We start from the raw sequence: 6,833 nt of genomic DNA on the forward strand, positions 1-6,833 counted from the left end.
TCTTCTTCTTCTTCTTCTTCTTCTTCTTCTTCTTCTTCTTCTTCTTCTTCTTCTTCTTCTTCTTCTTCGTGCTTTAAAAACATATTATTTTAAAATTGTGTGTCTTTATGTATGTCTGTGAGTGGGTATATGTACATGAAATGTAGTGCCCTTGGAGGCCAGAAAAAGGTGTCAGATCCCCTAGAACTAGAGTTAACAGGATTTGTAACCTGCTTGATACAAGAATACTCAAATCAAACTTGGATCCTTTGGAAGAGCAGTGAGCCGTCTTTCCAGCCTGTCATTTTTTAACTGAACAACTATAGAAAATCAATCTTTAGGAGCCTGATATAGCTGTCTCCTGAGATGCTCTGCCAGAGCCTGACAAATACAGAGGCAGGTGCTCACAGCCAACCATTGGACTGAGCATGGGGTCCCCGATGGAGGAGTTGAAGAAGGGACTAAAGAAGCTAAGGGGGTTTGCAGTCCCATAGGAGGAACAACAATATCAACCAACCAGACCCCTCAAAGCTCCCAGGGACTAAACCACCAACCAAAGAGTACACATGGAGGAACCTATGGCTCTATCTGCACATGTAGCTGAAGATGGCCTAGTTGGTCATTAATGGGAGGAGAGGCCCTTGGTCCTATGAAGGCTCGATGCCCCAGTATAGGGGAATGCCAGGGCGAGGAAGAGGGAATGGGTGGGTGGGTGGAGGAACACCGTCATAGAAGCAGGGGGAGAGGAATATGATATGGGGTTTCTGGAGAGGAAACCGGGAAAGGGCATAACATTTGAAAAGTAAACAAATAAAATATCAAAAACATAAAGAAATAATTAAGAAACTGAAAAAAGAAAAATATTTTTAGACTAACCTATAGAGAGAGGAAATAGAACAGATAATTAAAGCACAAAAGAGCTTATGATGTTGGATGAGTAACTGCCTTTGTGTTGGCCTTACCTCTCAGGCTAAGCCACATGTAGTGTAACTGGTTAGTGGAGTCTAGCCTTGGATGCTACTATTTCTAATTGCATGATCATTGGCAAAACTTCCTTCATATCCATTAATAGTCTTTCAAATTTCCGCTATAATGGCAGAAACCTGATCAAATTATACTTCAAAATTAAATGAGAAAATGTATTTAAGGGATATAGTAAAATATCTGGCTCTAAGTGCTCAATAAATTTTATTTTCATTTTCCTTTAATATTAATCATTTCGAGCAAAAAGAGCAAATGACCGCAAGCTGGGAACAATGTAATGTCTGACCCTAGAGAGGCAAGTTCTGTGAAGATGCAGTACTGAATCCGTTGAATAGAGATATAAAATTCAATATGCAAATCTTAGCTTCTAATTTTTGTGTACGTATATTTGTGTGAGCAAATGTATTTAGTCTGGGACAAGAAAAGGAACCATGTGAGGTGGGGACAGAGAAGCGTTGAGGGAGACAGGTGGGAAGGGTTATGGAACACATGTGATATGAAAGTGGAGAGCAAACACCTGGAGGAGAAGCGATCAAGCATGGATGAGATCGGGAGAGTGGGGGAGAAGCCAGGGTGAGAGAAAAGTCATCACGGATGGAAAACCCACAAGAGAGCCTCCTCCTTTTTATTCTACTATAAAGAAAAAGAGTAGGAGTAAGAATTGATTTTGAGCCATATGCAAATTGTTTACTAACAGAAGAATGTGAGATCTTAACCTCATTCCATATGTTGTAATGTGGCGGTTGAGCATTAATACACAATACCAGATTGACATCCAGTATCATTCCAGTTGCATAAAATGCATGTGCAACTAACCATATTCATACGTATGATTGCTTCTGTGTTCAAATGCAGCAAAGTATGAAAACTGCATGTCAGTGAATGTGATTGGACATTACTGGTGCTTTTAAAAATAAGGGTCTGTACAGTTTTGAAAAGATTTGTTTCTTTTTATTTAACATGTAGGAATATTATGTCTCCATAAATGTATGCACCTTTAGAGGCCAGGAGAGGGTGCCTGAACCCCTGGAATTAGAATTGCAGATGAAGGTTAGGTGCCACATCATCGGAGCTGGAGTGGGATTCAGGTCCTTTACAATAGGAACAACTTCCCCTAACCACTGAACAGTCCGTCTAGATCCCTGCTGTGTACTTTTATTATTCCACATGAACAAGAATTATTTAAAGAAACCTTTTCTTGTGACACAGGATTTTGCTATGAAGCACTGACTGACCTAGAACAAGCTGTATAGACCAGGCTGGCCTTGAGATCCTCCTGCCTCTGTCTTCCAATTCTTAGAAGGGATTAAAGGCAGCTACCACACACTGCTACCTCTGAAAAAAAAATTAAATAGTTTTTACTCTCACAATATAGATCATTATAAATTTCAATGCCATAAAATCACAGCTTGAAATTTCTATTTCAATTATGCTCAGCAGCAGCATAGAATTTATTTTATTGAAAAGTAATGCATACAGGTTTTTTTGTTCCTATTGTAATGAAACTGATTAACATTTCATGCAGTGGGAAAATTGTCAAACCTTTTGGACTAATATGTGCAATCAAAAAAGCATTTTCTCTTTTTTTGAGCCTGTAAATCTTAGATCCAGCTTTCTGTCCTGAGGAATTTACCTTGTAACATAACAGGTTTTTTATTTTTTTAAAAAATTAATAGTCAAGGCCAGCCTGTACTGCAAAAGACCCTGTCTTGAATATATAAACACCAACTAGGTATCCATCTGTAATAGCATCAATTCATAAGGCACATCCTGGACAATGGAATCTCAGCATTAAAAAAGAAAAAAATCAATTAAGGACATGGAAATTCCTCACATGCATATTGCTAGGTAAAAGCCAATCTGGAAGGTAGCATACTGTATGATTTCAGATGTACTTGTCAACACCCACAGACTGTTTAGCACAAGCAATGAACTCTATACTATAGTCAATAGGATATCCTTACTGGCTAGACAGTGTGGTACAGGCATGTAAATCCCAACACTTAAGAAGACCATCACAAGTTTCTGGTCTACCTAGAATTTCCAGGCCTGTTAGAGTTACTATATGATAAAGCCTTACTGAAAAAAAAAACTATTTAAAAAAAAGTACTTTCTGCTTTGCTAATTTGAAACTGCTCCCCATCCCCCCCCCAAATCTGTATTTAAAAAGTACAACAAAACAAACCTACTAAAACAAAATCATTTCTCAGATAGCTAAGCATTTAGCAAATCCAGCACAAGACCATGAGGAGATACCACAGATGTTAAGATTCATCGGGGTGTTATTAGAGTGATGGGTGCTGATTTGTCAGTAGAATCTCCAATCTGCTGGGAGACAGGGGGAAGGGCTTCTGAAGACTGACGTCCAGTTTTTCTGTTTTTAGCCATTAGAGGGATCACAGAATGTTTTTCTTTGCTTCTTCCATTCCCTTTAGATCAGAGTAAAATCTTGGCTAAGGCTGCATATTTGGGGGAAGGGCATTTTTCTTTGTACGGCTTCTAGTTTTAAAGTTTCTCATGATCTTCTTGTTGCTGTGAGCATGTTCAGGACATAGCAAATTATCTTCCACTCCTGGTTCTAGGATAACACAGGCTGGTAACAGGAAGAGAAAATTCATCCTTTGGGGAATGTCTGGAACCCAGGTCTGACCAGCATGAAACTGCATGTGAACCCAGCCTTTCTTATCTGCAGGGAGCTGCCTGCCATGGACCACACACCATCTGAATCCAATGGCTTGTGGCAGAAAGGCCTGTACATTAGAGGGAGGAGGACATCGATTCATAGACATTGACTGGGCCGCTCTCATGGCAATCCTTGCCCAGGCTGCAAATGTGGACCCCTTAGGTGAAGTTAGAATTTCCAGGATACCACGCTCCTGCTTCTTATTTCGGCAGCTGCTTGGAGGCCCGATTCCTCTGAAGACTATCTTGGGTTTCTTGGGACCCTGCTTCATTCTGGCCTCACGAGATGTGTTGGGAATATAACATTCTTGTTTTGAATATGAATGTCTCTGAAGTCTCAAATTTCAACTTGCCATCCATACTCAAGTTATGATACCGACACCACTCCCGAAGAGTGTTCCGGGACACGTCGTTAATAGGAGGCAGGCTGGGCGGACAGGTGCTTGGTATGGTTCTTGTTGGGTGTTTGATTCCCTCACGCCTCACCAGAGAACGGGCTGGTGGTTTGTGGTCTATGGTTGAAGAAGAAACATTTGATTCCGTAGGATAGTCTGTAGTTGGTCCCTCAGTAAGTGGGGCCAGCGTTAAAACCACTTTCTTCATTCAAGTCTTCCTCAGACTGGTTCTCGTTGTAAGTCTCTAGGACGAAGTATGACATTTTCAGGCAGACTTGGGAGAAGACAAAGGCAGCAGTTGAATGGATACCGACTTCTTTTATAGGTCAACATACCATGTTTTAAGAATTTAATATTTGAAACACTAAGTGTAGTCACTGTGGTTATGTATGTATTTTTTTTTGAAACTGTACATGATTTTCCACGGATGAATTCCTGGAAGTAAAACAAAACAACAGACAACAAATAAAATAAAGAAAACAGAGAGCAGAAGAGCCAAGGCATATAGTGTTGCCAAATACAGATGCAAAATGTTTATTTCAATACACGTTTGCTGTCCTGTTCGTAATGGGTGACATTTTCCTTTCCCTATAGTACTCATATACCTGAGTGCATCCCCTATCCTCCTTGCAAATCTCTTCCAATGATTTGTTCAGAAGGACAGTTTGTAGGGAGCAATGCATTGTGGGGCCTTCCATTTACCATGCAGAGCAAACAGAAAAACTGAGGGTCAGTGAAGCACTGGTGATAAAGCCAGGCGTCAAGCTCTCCTGTCTGCTTGGGAAAGAAGAGGGAAAGAGCGAAGGGGCCAACTACACTAGGAGAAACGTCAAGGCTTGGTTTATAGGGACTGCACTCAACAGCTCTGGACACTGCTCTGTATCTGGGATTGTTGCCCTAAAAATCTTCCTGCCATGTGACCTCACAAGAGCTCGGAAAGGGCAGCTTTCAGTCCCATTCTATGGATGAAGAAACTGAGGCTCTGAAAGGTGAAGAACTTGCTTCACTGAAATGCAGATGCCATCACTTTTGAGAAATGTGCTGTTTTAGGCATGTACTAACAAAGCCAAAATTTTCTACTATAATAATAAGATATCAATGACTGAGGTATTCACTTTTTAAAAATCATGTCTTATAATCTATGAAATAGCCTATGTACAGTAGTTAGTAGTCGCTTGTTCAAAAAATAAAATAAGAGTCTATTTCTTTAGTTTATGAAGCTCTATGTCCTTACATACAAAAGTATAGCATTAAGTCTCTTCTTGTCTTATGCTGTGATACAATAGAAAAACATGTTTTTTTCTGAAAACTACAAGTTTTTTCCCCTTTTGTATAGTGTGTGTGTCTCTTAGTATCTCCAGGGAATTTGTTCTTGTTTACTTTAAATCATCTTTAGTTTATTTATGATGCTCTGTGTAATTTAAATACCATGCAAATAACTGATGCACTGCATGGTTTAGGGAATGACAACAAGACTTCTGTACATGCTTAACAGAGATGCGAGTTTATTTGGAATATTTTGAGCCGAGCTGGTTAAGTTTGTGGAATCTGCAGACAGAAGGCTGACTGCATATTTTAGAACTGGCTGGTGAATATATTAACCCTGGTCTTAGGCACTACTGTAATGCCATTTTTTATAAGCACTTCATTTGCAAGGTACTCGAGGAGCATTTTATTTCACCAATTTTCATTGTAGAATGCCATCCATTAAATCAAGCTTGTTAGTTTTGTTTCTCAAACCTTCTGCATCTTTACTGATTTTTCGTGCCTACTTGATCTATCAATTACAGAGAGAGGAATGTTAAGAACTCTCGCTGGAATGGTAGATTTGTCAATTTTGTAATTCGTTGATTTTTTTTTGCTGTAGATTTTGAAGCTGTGTTTTTAGAAGGCATGAAAGCATAAAACTGAGATACTTTTCTGTGGAATTATACCTTTTAGCACTCGGCTCTGAGCCAGATTATCCTTAATAATGTCTTTTGCCTTAAAGGGCACTTTTTCTGATAAAAATATATAGCTACAGTACATTTTCACAAATTTTCCCAGCATGTCTTTTTCTGTCTCTTTACTTTAAACATTTCTATGCAGTTATATTTTAGTTGTAAATCTTGCTTACTACATATATATGGGTTTTTCTCAGTGTGTTACTCAATTTGAGTTGTGACTTTCATAAATTGCTTGTAACTGGACTTAAAAGGTCAATTATACACTGCTCTCAAAAACCTAGATACACTATGATTTCTTACTTATTATAATTTATTTTGCTTTCTTGAACTTTTATTTTCCTGCTTTTTTGTGAATCTTCTGGATTTTTACCTTTCTAGCATTTTTATCATTAAGAATTTGCAAAGAAGAAAGGAAAGGAAAAAAAGAAAAGAATCAGCTAGGTAGTTATGGCGCACGCCTTTAATTCCAGCACTCGGGAGGCAGAGGCAGGCAGATCTCTGAGTTCGAGGCCAGCCTGGTCTACAAAGTGAGTTCTTTACCCATCAACTATTGACAGACACTCAGGTTGATGCCATAACATGGCTATTGAAGATGCTGCTATAAATGGATGTATCTAGAGGATATCATCCTTAGTGAGGTAACCCAATCACAAAAGAAGTCACTAGACATGCACTCACTGATAAGCAGATATTAGCCCAGAAATTTAGAATACCCAAGATACATTTTGCAAAACACAAGAAAACCAAGAAGGAAGACCATCATGTGGATACTTCATTCCTCCTTAGAATAAGGAACAAAATACCCATGAAAGGATACAGGTACAGAGACAAAATTTAGAGCTAAGAT

The 6,833-nt window shown here is 39.0% G+C and overlaps 1 pseudogene; it reads right to left on the minus strand.

Annotated features, from left to right (window-relative positions):
* Positions 1–3,416: 3,416 nt before the first annotated feature.
* LOC110313339 lies at positions 3,417–4,303 on the minus strand (annotated as a pseudogene).
* Positions 4,304–6,833: the final 2,530 nt, after the last annotated feature.

The sequence above is a fragment of the Mus pahari genome, chromosome X (genome assembly GCF_900095145.1).
Source record: "Mus pahari chromosome X, PAHARI_EIJ_v1.1, whole genome shotgun sequence".
NCBI classification, from domain to species: domain Eukaryota; kingdom Metazoa; phylum Chordata; class Mammalia; order Rodentia; family Muridae; genus Mus; species Mus pahari.